The sequence below is a fragment of the Geotrypetes seraphini genome, chromosome 1, assembly GCF_902459505.1.
Source record: "Geotrypetes seraphini chromosome 1, aGeoSer1.1, whole genome shotgun sequence".
In the NCBI taxonomy this organism is placed as follows: domain Eukaryota; kingdom Metazoa; phylum Chordata; class Amphibia; order Gymnophiona; family Dermophiidae; genus Geotrypetes; species Geotrypetes seraphini.
In genome coordinates, this window is record NC_047084.1 from 224,839,339 (window position 1) to 224,855,392 (window position 16,054).

Consider the following 16,054-nt stretch of genomic DNA (forward strand, 5'->3'; position numbering starts at 1 on the left):
AGGCGGCAAAACTTCAGAAGCTCCAGTCACATGCTAATAAAACAATCATAAATTTACATTCATACTATATACCTCAAACGCCATCTACCTCTGTTGTACAAACACTGCCTCCATACAAAAGCCCTCAATCTCATGGTAAGGCAGTTCAGGGAACTATGCATGCTCTGCCATCTTCACCAGGTTCATGACCAGGCCGCATGAAACTTACAGAAAAGCACAGTGGTTTGGAAATTCAAGTAATAGGAACAGTGGAACAGTTTCACGTGCATCAGGATATCATGTATGCATCACCCAAGATGAGAGAGGAAGTAACTATATGGGAAAATGGTGTTACTTGAATTTGCAAACATTTCCTTGTGATGTGAGAAATTAAGGGCTCCTTTTACTAAGGTGCATTAGCGTTTTTATTGCTCGCAGAATATTAGCGCACACAAACCCCCGTGTTACACGGAAAAACTAATGCCAGCTCAATGCTGGCGTTAGTGTCTAGCGCGTGCAGCAATTTTGCACGTGCTAAAACCGCTATCGCAGCTTAGTAAAAGGAGCCCTAAATTACTAATGTATTTCTAATAGTGTTAATTATTATAGGATGTCAAAGGTGTTAACATAAACTTTAAGAAAAAGGTAACATAATGTGCATATACAGACACAGGGATACTTACTAATGTGTGCTAATAAGCATGGAATAAAATATTGATAAAAGATGTCAATTAATACAGAAAGTAATAACATAATTCCAGTAGAGGGAATTTGTTTAACACTGTGCATATAGCAGTAAGAATTATTGCTGAATCAGAAGAATGGAGGGGGGCATTCCTGGGACAGTACTCTATACTGTATGAACATAATGCCTACAGTCAAGGAAAATACAGAGGGGCGAGCATTTGAAGGAAGGAGTAGTGGCCCAGATATGGGCAATTGTAAACAGGGTCAGAGGTCTGAAGACTAAGAATAATGGGAGAAGTAATTAGGGGCGGAGAGACCTGAAGAAGTAAAGAAAGTGATAGGTTGTGAACTGCCAGTGCTCCATCCAATGAGCAGGCAGACAAGAGGAACTTAAAATGTTTGCACTAACTATAAAACTAATTAATATACTGAACTAAGTGTGCCTATTTTGTCATTCTTTCAATGCCAAATTGGACACCCTTTCTGGCCAGGAAGAAAATAAAATTCAAAACCTTTCCAGAGTATCCTTGTGAGCTGTTTCTTGTTTACCACAATGTTATCTGAGAGAAACATACAAAGTATTTCAAATGTGCTATCTAGATATCGTAATAAAATTTTCTAAGTTATCCAAGTTGTGTCTTGCAAATGTTGACATATTGAGAAATTCACCAGTTGATCAGTGCAAGTGCTGTTTTCATGAAAATATGAAGTTGAAGTTGCAGGCTTTGAAAATTGAGTATGGTAGCATCTTCTTGCAAAATGTCTTATGCAGCAGTTAACTAATTATAACATAACAAAATTTCTTTTATACCGCAGCTACCTTACGGTTCTGTGCGATTAACAAAACTTTAAATGCAGGTGTACATGGTATAAACACAGTTATTAATCCTTTCTGCTCTAAGGCTGTGAGCTCAATTATTACGTGTCTTTGTGCTGAAAAGGAGAATATGAATCCTGCAAAATTGAATGTGTTTGCAAAACTACAAAGAGGCAGTATATAAGGCTCAATCCTCCTCCCAAAATGTACAAAAAGTGGTAACTGCTGTCATAATGAATGTAGGTAGCAATGTTCATTAAAAGGATGATGGCAGCACATATGGCGGGAGTAGACAATGTTACATAGTAAATGACGGCAGATAAAGACCCAAGTGGTCCATCCAATCTGTCCAACCATACATTCTCCATAAATGAATTTAGTTTAAATGGTCCTTTTTCTTAGATATTTCTGGGCCAGAAACCCAGAGCCCTGGCTAGTAGTGTGCTTAGGTTCCATCTACTGGAGTCTCCATCAAAGCTTACTCCAGCCCATTTTAACCATCCTAGCCATCAAAACCCTTCCCAGCCTTTCCTCAACTGAATGTCCTTATATGGGACACAGGCTGTGCAAGCCTGCCCAGTACTGGCCTTAGTTCCTTCAATGTATACCCATTATTTTCTGATTAGAGATCCTCTGTTCATCCCATGCTTGTTTGAACTCTCACCGTTTTCTTCACCACCTCCCTCGGGAGCGCATTCCAAATATCAACCACCCTCTATGTAAAGAAGAATTTGGTAACGTTACTTTTGAATCTACCACCCCTCAACCTCAAATTATGCCCTTTCTCTGGAATAGATTTTGTTCTACGTTAATACCTGTCAAGTATTTGAATGTCTGAATGAACAGGGAAATTTACCAAACCCTGCCCTTAGTTGCCCGGGAATAATGACAATTGCACAAATATTGTCCAATCGGTTATTTTTTATTAGCTTTATCAGGATCATCTTTAATTAGGCATTTGTGCAAGAAGAATCATATAAAGTCAGGCATGTCAAAGTACATCTCGCCTGGCCAATATGATCTCAAAGAATTGCTCCCACAAGGTCCACTTATATACTTTTGTAATGCTTAGTATGACATCATACTTGTCAACCAATCAGCCAACAGAGGCCGTCCTTAGGTATGAACAAAGAAAATTCATTTTAGCATAGTTACAAGCTCAAAGACAAGTTTTACAAATCACATTTTTGTTTACATCAATTTCTGAATGCACAATACATTATAACATACCCAATGAACACTTTGTAATTCTCAAAAAGTTTAAATCAACCAGCCCTGTGTTTGCAGAACCCATGCTTTAGAAAACTAACAGCTTCAAGTTTCACTGAACCACATTCCGAAGTGGGCCAAAAGAACCCCCCCCCCCCTTCACAAGTTTCCATGTTAGGCTAGCTGAAAGGTCAGATAGGTCAAACTGCAGATGTGTTACTTCTCAGGATTTTCTTCAAGTTTAAATTATATAAAAATACTGTTTTCAAAACCCATTCTATGTTTAATATACATTCATAATCACTCATGGGATCCCATCATTCATACACAAGCAACACTCATTTTTCATTCCTAATCAATACTGCATTCAAAGCCTATTCAAGAAAGATTTTCTTCTATACCCAGCATTGATGTGTCAGGACCTTCTGTTAATACTTAAGCCATGAGGTTTCATGACAATCCAGACAAAGAACACTAGCAACCCAGGCCTTTTCTAAGCGGGAAAACTTCAGTATGTTTTACACCAAGAAGAGACACAAAGAACAGAAAACAAAATGAAGTCAGATTAATACAAAATGGAGTAATTAATACCTCTACCTGGTTTCCTCTATGACCTGGCTTAATTCAGCAAAATATATAGAAGATAATATTATTATGCTTTTCCTTAATATTAATCTGTAGTGTTTTTCTGGCCTTGGCTGCAATCCATATTCAGATTTTTATTTTTGTATTTATGTACCAATTTTTCATAAGTTTCTATTGGGCATGGCCCTAACTTTCACATATTCTTCCAACGAGATTTACCCAGAACCATATGAAAAGCATGTGTCATATGTAGAAAAGTCTACAACATACTCCCCAAACATGTCTTGCACACTATCCATTCCATTACCGCATTACAGCGCCCCCTACCAGCCAGCAAGTGCCACTACTCACTGAATCATATCTCCCCTCCCCTCCCCTTTTACTAAACCGCGATAGCAGTTTTTAGCGCAGGAAGCTGCGCTGAATGCCCTGCGCTGCTCTCGCTGCTCATAGGCTCCCTGCGCTAAAAACCGCTATTGCGGTTTAGTAAAAGGGGGCCATAGTGCAAAATATAGACAGCAGATATAAATTCTCAAAATGGACACATTTTGATCACTAAATTGAAAATCACTTTTCCTATCTTTTTGTCTGGTGATTTCATGAGTCTCTGGTCACACTTCCTTCTATAAAGCCAATATTTCTTTATTTCTGCCTTTCTCCCCCCTGTTCCCCTCTTTATTTCTGCCTTTCTTTCTCTCTTCCCCTGCCTGCCTGTCTTTCTTTCTCTTTACCCCTGCCCCCTCTTTCTTTCTGCCTTTCATTCTCTCCCCCTGCCCCCCTCTTTATTTCTGCCTTTCTCTCACCCCCTGCCCCCCCAAGCCATCATGCCGATTTCTCCCTGATTCTTTCCCTATCCCCACCCGCAAGCCACCAATGTGATTTCTCCCTGCTGTTTCCCCGAATCAGGCCTGGCGCATAAAAGTGCCAGGCAGCTATTGGCTGGCCCAGAACTTCCTCTCCGATGTCAGAGGTGAAGTCTTGTGAGTCGGCGCTTCTACATGCCAGGCCTGGCTTGGGGAAGCAGCAGGGAGAAAAAAATCGCAAAGGCAACGCGATCAACTCGCATTGCCTTTGTGATCTACTGGTCGATTGCAATTGACCATTTGGGCACCCCTGCTCTAGGGTATACATATTCAGGGCTTCCAGTCTCCTCATACATCTTCTGGCACAAACCTACCATTTTTGTCGCCTTCCTCTGGACCGCTTCAAGTCTTTTTATGTCTTTCACCAGATACGGTCTCCAAAATTGAACACAATACTCCAAGTGGGGCCTCTGGATCCAGGTGATTGGGTCATGTCCCCAGAGGCGCTGGGGGAGATCCAGCTTTGACATGGTCATGGCAAGAAACATGAAAGTGGATTGCTTCTTCAGTTGAAGATCTGAGCCCAGAAGCGAGAGGTTCGATGCTCTGGTACAGCCTTTGCCTCTAGAGATTATCCTGTATGTTTTTCCTCCTTGGCCGATGATCGGCCGGGTCATTCAGAGGATTGTGGCTGTTCTGGGCCACATCATTCTGCTGGCTCTAGATCAGCCTCACAAGCCATGGTACACAGATCTGATGAGGCTGTGCAAAGGTTGCAGTATTCAGCTGAGTGTCTGTCTGGACCTTCTCAAGCAGGGTCTGGTATCCATGGAGGATCCGGGGCACTTTGCTCTTATGGCATGGCTTTTGAGCTCACAACCTCGGGCTCATAATCGAAACAGAAATACATATAAAAAGCAGCCTAAATCAGCACTTGGACAACTTGTCTTACTGATCGTCCAAGTGCCGATAAACTGGGTTTTAGATGTATCTAAAAATTACTTAGGCCTTTTCAGTGCTGCTATACAACCAGAGCTAAAATGGGTGTTTTAGGAGGAGTGGTGAGGGCGGGATATGGGCTAATCTAAACTTAGTCGTACTGCAAGTATAACCAAAAGTTTAACAAGGCTACCTGGATGGAACTTATATGTTGTGACTTAGGCCATGTAAAACCAGGTCTAAGTGCCAAAACCGTATCCAAAGTGACCAGATAAGCACTGCAGACACAAAGTACAGACCCCCACACATTGCCCCAGTGATCACTGACACCCCCCCACACACACCATAAAAATGTATATACCTGCCTCCAGAGCATCAGCATCTGGCATAGCAAAGCCTAGCAGAGCAGCACAGAGGTGGCTTAAGTAATGGGGGGCTAGTGAACCATAGAGAGGAGGACCCAGGCCCATAAGCCACTCTAACCACTGCATTTATGGTAGAACATGTGCACCCTCCCAACCCTACTGTACTGCCATAAAGGTGCTACCTCCAGCTGTGAGGACTATTGGGATGGTAGACAGGTGGGTCTAGTAGGTTTTTGGGGGGCTCACCATGACCTATAAGGGAGTTATGGTGAGATGTTTATGTGGTACCCTTTTTGTGAAGTTTGCAGCAGTGCCCTGTAAGGTGCCCCACTACTCTTGCCATGTCTAGGTGTCCAGTCTATTACTTTGCTGGCCCCTCCCACATCCATAAGGTCCTTTTCTAGGTGTTTTTGACTTGGACAAAGTTTTGGATGAGAATGGGGTATAAAGATAGACGACTTAGTGGTCTGGGTGATCAAACAGCTGGATGTACAGTCCTTGTAAAAGCCGCTTCTGTTTTGGCGAAACATATTGGACATATTCCTCCAAGGTGATGGACTGAAAACCCTAAAAATATATATTTTGGACGTATTTTTCGAGAATGGACTTTAGACACTGCCAACTTTGGGCGACTAGCGACTTAGGCCCAAAATGGACTTAGACGTTTCTTTCTATTATGCCCCTCCAAGAGCATAAAGGATATTCTGTCCTGGTTGTTGATACTCTTCTGAAGTATAAGAAGTCACCTACAGTGTCAACTTATGCTAAAGCATGGAAGGCCTTCCAACATTGGTGTGCCCTGGACTAGGTGGTCCCTTATTCAGCTTCGATCTCAATAATTCTTGCCTTTCTTCAGGCTGGTTTGGTTAAAGGCCTCACTGTTGCTTCTCTTTGGGTCCAAGTTGCCTGACTCTCCTGTTTTAGATCCCGGGAGTGTCGGTCTTCCTTGGCATCTCATCCTGATGTCACTAGATTCTCACAGGAGGCTCTTCATGTCTGACTGCCGGTTTAGCACCCTTTCCCTTCTTGGGACCTTGACTTGGTATTGTCTAGCCTTACCAAGACTCCTTTAGAGCCCCTTTGAAATGCTACCCTCTTGGACTTGACACACAAAACCATTTTTCTGGTCACCATTATATCGGTGCATTGTGTGTCTGAATTGCAGGCTTTGTGTTGAAGGGACCTTGTCCTACATGTTTTGGAGGCGAGGTTTTCCCTTTGGATGGTTCCTTCCTTCTTGCCGAAGGTAGTTCGGCTTTCCATGTCAATCAGGATATGTGTTTGCCTGCCTACAGGTTCCAGGTCACTGAAGCGCCTATTGAAGAAACTGGATGTGTGCAGAGTTCTTCTGTCTAGAATGTCTCACCTATCTACTAGAAGGCTTACCAGAGTAAGTACATAATCTTCTTTTATGTACGAACTATCTACGTGGAATTGTCAAGGAATAAAAGATGGCATAAAAGTAATGGAGCAAACAAAGAGTAGTAAGGCAAAGATGTCCACATTCAAAGTCTGGAACCAGAGGAAAATAAATATTGTGAGGTTACATGGTGATACTGAGACCAAAATTGTGTGTGGAAGTATTTGGTGATTCTTTTGTTTTTTTTACTCGTATTTAAGTGCAGAAAAAAGACGCCAATGTGTGCTTTCATTTTGAGTGTGTTCAGACTAGCACACATTTTGGTTTTCTCTCCTAGTTTTCAGAGGTTTCCTTATGCTTCTAAAATAAACCAAAACTGGCATATTAAGCAGAAAAAAAAATTAGAAATCCTTTCTTCAAACACTCCAGTGCCAACTCTGAGCTAGCATTAGGTTTCCAGTGGTAAGGGCAGAGTTTGTGCATTGTTCTTTGAGCATTGGGAGGGAATAGCAAATGACCTCATCTACATTCATTTGATTACATTTAAATGCAGTTTATTAATCTTTAATCACAATATAGACTGCACTTTAGAAGTTTATCCTAAGATTCATACAGTCTTAATCTCTATTCTCAGGATATGTCAACCACATTATATATTCTTTCTCTTTTCCTTTCTTAAACTTCTCAGGCTTCAGTGATATCACTCAATGCTCAATTCTATTTAATTGCAATGAGCTTTACACGCCCACCTCTTCATCAACCTTTAAGTATTTTTTTCTTTTCTAAACTAATTTCTTAAGCATTGAATATTAAATGTCTCTATCAATATTTATCAACTTTACACATGAAGAAAGACTTTCAATGTGAACTTATTTTTAGGGTTTTCAGTCCATCACCTTGGAGGAATATGTCCAATATGTTTCGCCAAAACAGAAGCGGCTTTTACAAGGACTTACCCTTTTACTGCCATAACCCGCTGATTACCCCCGTGTTTCTGTGAAGTCCCTCTTAAGACCCATGCTCACCTACCTGTGAGCCGCTGCTGTTGCAGATTCTGCTCTTGCTGTGGTCTTTAACACATCACTAAGTCAGCAGATATTTTTGCATTATTACATGCAGAATGCAGCTCATAGTGATAATATCTTAGAGGCCTTGTCAGGCAGCTGTGTGCCTGAATAGGTAATGATGGACTGCAGGGCCATGTATAGTTTGAGTTTATGCTAGGGACCAAACTTTGTGACAGCAGGCTTGTGGGTCATAGTTTGCTCACTGCTGAAATTCTCCCTAGACACCCATTTCAAACAACCCTCCTTTCATTCACTGTTCAACCCCATTTTCGGTCACTGTTAAATTGGAATTTTTTTTACAAATCATTCTATATTCACTGGTCATTTCTCAATTGGATTTTTGTAATTCATTACTAGTTGGACTTCCGTAGTACCAACTGCGCAAACTCCAACTCATACAAAACATTGCACTTAGGCTTCTCTACTGTCGCTCTAAATTCAACCTTATTACTCCACTTCTCAAAACTGAGCACATGCTTCCCATCTTCGTCAAGATACTTTATAAGTATAACCTGCTTACTTTTCAGATTCTGGTTCTCTATTTTTATTTTCTCATTTAGAAACATAGAAGATGACGGCAGAAAAGGGCCATAGCCCATCAAATCTGCCCACTTTAATGACCCACCCCCTTGATTTTACCCCTCCTAGAGATACCACATGTGTATCCCATTTCCTTTTAAAATCTGGCACGCTGCTAGCCTCAATCACCTGAAGTGGAAGTTCATTCCAATGATCGACCACCCTTTCAGTGAAGAAGAACTTCCTGGTGTCGCCATTAAATTTCCCACCCCTGATTTTCAGCGGATGCCATCTTGTGGCCGAGGGACCTTTAAGAAAGAAAATATCATCCTCCACCTCAATACGGCCCGTGATATATGTTTAAATCATTTTTATTAAAGCATAAACATAGCAATGAACATCGCATCGTACAATTTTCAAATATTAAACAAATCCAATCCCCACCCACCCAACCCACCAACCCCCCTCCCACCCTCCCACCCACCCTGGCAGCAGCGGTAACAAATCAAGAAAGAAAAAGCAAAAAAGGGGAGAAAAAGAAGTCCATTAAGTACCCCAAAGTTGGTTTTGAATATAAGGTGTAAAAGTCAAGCTAAAAGGGTACCAGCACTGAGTGTATAAACGTCCAGCTTTAGTGGATAAGTCCATCACTTCACGCCGCTCCAGTAACATTTGGTGTAACATTAATGCTCTCCATTGAGGGACAGTCGGAGGTTGCGGTGAAAGCCATTGCAACAAGATGCATTTCCGTCCCAGCAATACAGTTTTCCTTAAGAATGCTGCACAACCTGGTCTGGGTGGATGAAATCGAATCTGCATCGTGAAAAGGAAGTTTGGGTGCAATCTCCAAGAGCAATGCCAAAGGCGTGCCACCAAAGACACTAACTGGATCCAGAAGGAGGATATCATAGGGCAAGACCAAAACATATGTCCAAACGATGCCATAGGACCAGCACATTTCCGGCAACAGTGATCAGCACTTATCCCGATCACATGTGCCCTCTTGGGCGTACAGAAGGCTCTCAGTATAAATTTGTAATTTCTTTCCCTCTCAAGCGAGGACACAGTCGTTGTCCTTCCCAAACGAAGGCCTCTGCGAATCACATCCGCCGCAATGGGCAATTGAAGATCAGCAGACCACCTCTGAGCCAAGGCGATAAAGTCTAATTCACCCGCCCGTTTCTGTAGCCACTTATGGAAGAATCTGAGGGACATTGACTCAGGAGATGTGAGTGCAATCGCCTCTTGCAATCTGTCTTGTATATCCTCCTGTAACCTCACCGGTGTCAAGGACTGCAAATAATGTGTAAGCTGTTGATACGCAAACCAGTCCATAGGTGATATCCGAAACTGTGTTTGTAGGTCTCTGAAGGAAATCGGTGAACCATCATCTTGTACGGTCTGTGACACATATTGTAGGCCCTCACGAGACCAGCGTCTGAACACTGCGGAATCCATGCCAGGTAAGAAAGCACCATTCCCAATCAATGGAAGGCAAGGTGTATGATGCGGAGAAATCTGTAATCCCTTGCACAACAACTTCCATGCTGTACGCATTGCTGGCAAAAGTGGATGGGACTTCAGCTGAGGTAAGTCTGGTAACTGAGGCGCATGGAGGAGATAGCTAAAATGATATGGCTGGAAGGAAAAACACTCAATCACAGGCATAGAAAAATCAGAAGTGTCACAGAACCAGTCATGGATGTGACGTAATTGACATGCTAGGTTAAACCGAGATACACATAATAAACCCAGCCCCCCTTGATCCACAGGAAGCCGTAACTTAGCCAAAGAGATCCTCGCTTTTTTACCCTGCCATAAATATTTAGAGAGATGGGCGCCATGCAGTGCAGTGTGAGATGAGGTTAACATGAGAGGAAGCATTTGTAAGACATATGTCCATTGAGGCACTATCATCATGTTATAGAGGGCTATTCGGCCTGACAAGGAAATAGGGAACGTCCGCCAGCCATGTAGCGTACTAGCAGTGCGATGAAGCAATGGTATTATATTGGCGGAATAGAGTCTATTCAAATTTTGAGGGATGATTACACCCAAATAGGTCAGCGAGGAAGTAGCCCACTGGAGTGGAAAATCACCCGGCCAATTGTGTCTCACCTCTAGAAGAGTGGGAAGTGCTAAAGACTTTTGCTTATTCAACTCCAGGCCAGAATAAATGTGAAACTCATCCAATAGTTCTAACGCTCTTGGTAGTGAGCTATGTGGATTGTCCAATGCAAGTAGAAGGTCATCCGCAAAGGCCAGCACCCGTAGTTGCGACGTGCCCTCAGGTAAACCCAAAAGTATATCATCCTTTTGTATAGTGCGCAGCAATGGGTCTAAATACAGCAGAAAAAGCAAGGGGGATAGTGGGCAGCCCTGTCTTGTCCCCCTACCTATGGCAAAGGGAGAAGATCTCACTCCATTAACCAATACCGAGGCCGTCGGGCCATTGTAAAGTGCATGCACAGAGGATAGGAAGCTCGCGGGGATCTCTATATATTTTAAGACCTGAAACAGGTAGTGCCAATTAACTTTATCAAAAGCTTTTGCTGCATCTAACCCGACAAGCAGTCCAGGGCGGTGTTCTAATTGTGCACGGGAAAGAGCTAAAAGTATGCGCCTGACATTAATGGTGGAATGCCTGTTGCGAACAAATCCCACCTGTTCAGGCACTATTATGGTGGGCAAAATAAGGGCCAATCTATCAGCTAGAACTCTCGCTAGTATCTTAACATCAACATTCAGGAGAGAGATCGGTCGATAGGATTCTATGTCGTCTGGGGGTTTAGATGGTTTTGGAATCAAGGTAATCAGGGCGTCATTACTATGACGAGGGAAAACCCCCCGTTCCTGTATAGCTATGTAATAATCCAAAAGAGAGTTACCTATACAGGGGGATAAGATCTTATAAAACTCAGGGGAGTAGCCATCCGGACCCGGTGCTGTACAAGATCGCAACTTTTGAATTGCCAAGGTCACCTCCTGTACATGTAACGGCCTATCTAATCTGGATGTCTGGGCCACTGTCAGTCGAGGCAATCCCGCATCCGCCAAATAGTCCTGTACGTCAGGACCCGTGTACAAGCCAGGGGATGCGTAAAATGCCTCAAAATATTTCTGAAAACCCTCTGCGATATCCACCGACGAAGTTAAGAACTTCCCCGAGCTCTCCCTTATCATGGGTATGTATCTGGACCCCTTCCAACTCTTTGTAATAGCCGCTAGCAATTTCCCCGCCTTGTTACCATATTTATGGAATTGAAATTTACGATAAAACAAAAGTTTCTTGGTGCGTTCGTGGATGAGAGAATTAAGCTCCACCAACACCGCCCTGTATGCCTCGGTAGTAGCCGCAGATGGATCACACAACAAGTCCTGTTTCAGCAGTGTCACTTGTCGTTCAAGATAGATTATGCGATATGCTATTCTACGGGTTCTAGTAGTGACATAAGCAATAATATCCCCGCGTAATACCGCTTTGGCCGCATCCCAAAATAAAGTTGGTTGGTCAACATGTTGGGCATTGTGTGTACAGTAGTCCTCCCATTTTTCTTTTAAGAATTCCTGGAAGTGAACATCTTTGTGTAAATAGGAGGGAAATCGCCATCCAGGTCCCGGACCCCGTGGACCCCCCAGTGCCACATCAATCCAGATCATATTGTGGTCCGATATTTCCAAAGGGCCTATCGTGACCTCCGAGACCTTAGGAAACAAAGTCTCAGAGAGTAGAATGTAATCCAGTCTAGAAAAAGAACCGTGCGCTCTCGACTGGTGCGTATAATCCCGCTCAGTTGGATGTAATAGTCTCCAGGAGTCCACCAACCCCAAGGCTCTACACAAATAGGGTATGCCCTTCGTTTGGTTTACTCTGGTCGTACTCGTCAACCCAGAGCAGTCCATATTGGGATTATGTACCTGATTTAGGTCACCCACCAAAATTAGGGGGCAGCCCAGCTCCTGCACACAAATATTCACCAAATTCTGAAAAAATGCATGTTGATAGCTATTTGGACCATATCCCACCAATAGTCTGAATGACCCACCCGGTCCCTCCACCCTTACTAATAGATACCTACCCTGAGGGTCACGTCGCAATACCCGCACTGTACCTAAGAAGCCCTTGCGAATCAATATGGCCACCCCAGCTCTCCTCCCTGGTGCAGAAGCAAAGTGTAAATCTCCGACCCATCCTCTCTGAAGTTTTCGATGTTCACTATCAGTAAGCCTAGTCTCCTGTAAGCATGCTATATCTACAGAGTGATGTTTCAATTGGGAAAGTATTTTAGTGCGTTTTACCGGAGAAGTGATTCCTGAAACATTCCAGGAAAGAATACGTAAATTACGATCACCCGCAAGGATCCCTGTCCCTCCCGTCAATAACACCACTTCCCGTTGTATGAAGAGTCCCGGGACGCCCAGCCTCGCCCCGAGACCACACAATCCATTCCCAAACAGACCACCCTCTCCGCTGGAAACCATGCAATAAAACAGAAAAGGCAGTATACATACAAACATCCCCAAACCATACCGCTGCTGCCCCCAAGAAATCCCCAGACCCCTCTTCCCCGTTAACTAATCCCAGAACCCCCATCAGGAGGAACTAGAGTCACAGAAATGATCACCCCCCAGGGCCACCCTGACCTTCAAGTATCTGCCTATCACCATAATACCTGAAAAACAGTGTCCCTGCCAACAGCAAGTAGCACAAAAGTCCTATGCAGGCACCCACCCTACCCAGCCTGCGTCCAAACCCAAGTTAATCCGCTCCCGGCTTCTGAGAGGCCAGTTGCTGTAAGTAGACATCCGCCTCCTCTGGGGTCTGAAAGGTTTTCCAGACTCCATTGCAGTGAATCCTCAAGGTAGCTGGATAGTTGAATTGAAAACGTTGCTTTAAATCCGCCAGGCGTGCACATAAAGGGTAGTAAGGTCGCCGCCGTTCCTGCAAAGCTACCGAAAAGTCCTGGCTCAGTCGGACTGGCTGACCATCGTAGTTCAGGTCATCCTTCTTGGCTCTGTACTGGCGCAGCAACTCAATTTTGTGTTGGAAGTTTAACAATTTCAATATCACAACACGCGGGCGCCCGTCTAGGCCAGGACGAGGGCCCAGCCGATGCGCCCGTTCTATGCGTAAGGGCCCCAGTGAAGGTCTCAAAGTGAACTCGTCCCGCAGCCAGGTCTCCAATAATTCAGGTAAGGCTCTCTCCGGCAACGTCTCCGGAATGCCCATCAGACGCAGGTTAGAGCGACGAGATCTGTTCTCTAAATCATCAATCTTATCATGCTGAGCCCTAACCTGCGCCTGCAGCGTGCTAATATCCGTGTCCCGCGCAGTCGAGGAATCCTCCAAGTCAGACACTCTGCCTTCCAGCTCCGCGGTGCGCGCCGCCGCTGTGGCCAGCAAAGCCTCAATATTAGCTATTTGGGAGGCGAGTGTCTCCATCTGGGGCCCCAGTACCTGCGAGAGCGCTGTTTTAATTTCGCTCAGAGCCGACTCAGTCAGGCTCGAGACCGCCGCGGCGGGACTCGCCGCCATCTTGGGCTCCACCAGTCGTGCACGTGGTCCGTTTTTCTTTGCAGATTTCGGCTGCATGAAGTCTTGGGATCGGGTCAGGTAACGATCCATATATCAAGGGATCGGACCCGGCGTCTCTTACTGCGATCGGGTCGGCAGGGTGTCAGTAGTTCTGTATAATTCAGCAGGGCTGCCCCGGAGCGAACGAGGAGACGTCCTCACTCGCTCATGTCATCACGTGACCCCCCCACGGCCCGTGATATATTTAAACGTCTCTATCATGTCTCCTCTCTCTCTACGTTCCTCGAGTGAGTATAGCTGAAATTTATTCATACAGGAGATCTTTGAGTCCCGAGACCATCCTGGTGGCCATTCGTTGAACCGACTCAACTCTCAGCACATCCTTTTTGTAATGTGGCCTCCAGAATTGTACACAGTATTCCAGATGAGGCCTCACCATGGATCTGTACAACGGCATTATAACTTCGGGCTTCCATACTCTCCTAGAAGGGAGCTCCGTTCCTCTAATCAATTCTTACAGACCATGCCATCAGTTAGGCAGCTTTTTATAGAGATTCTAGTTTATCTGTAATGGCTCCAAAGCTCTGGAACTCCCTTCCGCTATATCTGCACATAGAAAAATCTCTTAAATAATTTAAATCACATTTGAAAGCCTATTTTAAACTGGCATTAGACCCTAGTTCTTAACACTTCAGTTAAGTTCTTCCTTTGCTTTCTTAATTTTTTAAAATTTTCTTTCACTATCCTCCTGTTTTTACCTTATTATTCTTATCTTTTGATATTGTAAACCTTTCCTGCCCTTGATTGTCATTTTGTGCCTAATATTGTTAATTGTACAGTATACATTTTGTTGTGTTTTTAAAAAATTATTTCACTTTGATTTTATATATTGTTAACTACTTTGATTTGACTTTTTTGTTAATAATGGAGGTATATCAAATAAAATAACTGTAACCCCCACCCACTTAACACCCTAGCTGTGTACCTGAAACTCCTGCTTTTTCCCTCTGACTTTTCCATTGCATTCTTGACACATCTCAGACAACTCCCTTATCTGCCACGGACCCAGCATACCTCCACTCAGCCCTGCTGTGCATCTGACACTCTTCTTCTTAGTCCGTGACACACACATCCATCCTACCTCAGATACTCTGCTGCACCACTGCTCCAGACTCCCCACCTACAACTGACATTCACCATGTACATGTACTCTGTGCCCTCAACATACACAAACCTCAGAATCTCATCCACAGCAGATACTCTTCATATACCCTTACTGTCCCAGATAACCCCTTAAACAATATACTGTACAGCTGCCCCCTACTCCATGCATGCTTCTGTCTGGCACACAATTACACACCACCCCTACCCTCAATAGCCACCTGGACACTGCCTGCTCCAGATATCTCTTCAGCTTCCCCACACCATTTCTTCCTCCCTGACATGAGCTCTTAAGGGCTCCTCCCTCTCCTCACTACTGTGGGCAACATGATTTTATTTGGGCTCATCTTTATTTCTTCAACCAGGACCCATTCAACCCTAGCTACACTAGTGTTATTCTATAGTAGCTGAAAGGGCCAGTGACATTCACCTCCCAAGTGTAGCAGTCTTCTGCGTATGTGTCAAGGATGTTGGCAAACGAGTTGTATACAAGACCAGCCTCAGGATCTGGCAAGGCAGCTGCTGAGGATGGCAAACCATGGAAATTATTAAAGGAGGCCAAGTAGAGGCATTGCCTCCATTAGATGCTACAGAACACAGGCACCAAGTAAAGGGTTTCCCCACTCCTTTCCCCTCCCCATGTGGTATATTCTCCCCTCCCTACATGACCCCCTTCCATCCCCTCAAATCTCTGTGGTTGTAGCTTCTGCCTGTAACGTGAAAAGGTCAGCAGTAATTAGAAAGGTAAGGACACTAGAGAATGACATGGGGACAGAATTTGTCCTCATCCCTGTGGATAACCACATGAAACCATCCTTTCTCATTTTTTAGTGTCTATCTCATCCTCAGTCCTACACCAGCATTCTTCAATGCAAGATTTGAGGGTCAATGGCTGTGCCCATTCATACTGATTCTTCCCTCTCTCCTTATAGAATGACATGGAGATCATTTCCCTTGCTCAGATGCTTGGGCTCAGGCCTCTGCAAGCCTCTAGCAGGTCCTGCTTTCTCTGATGTACACTTATTAA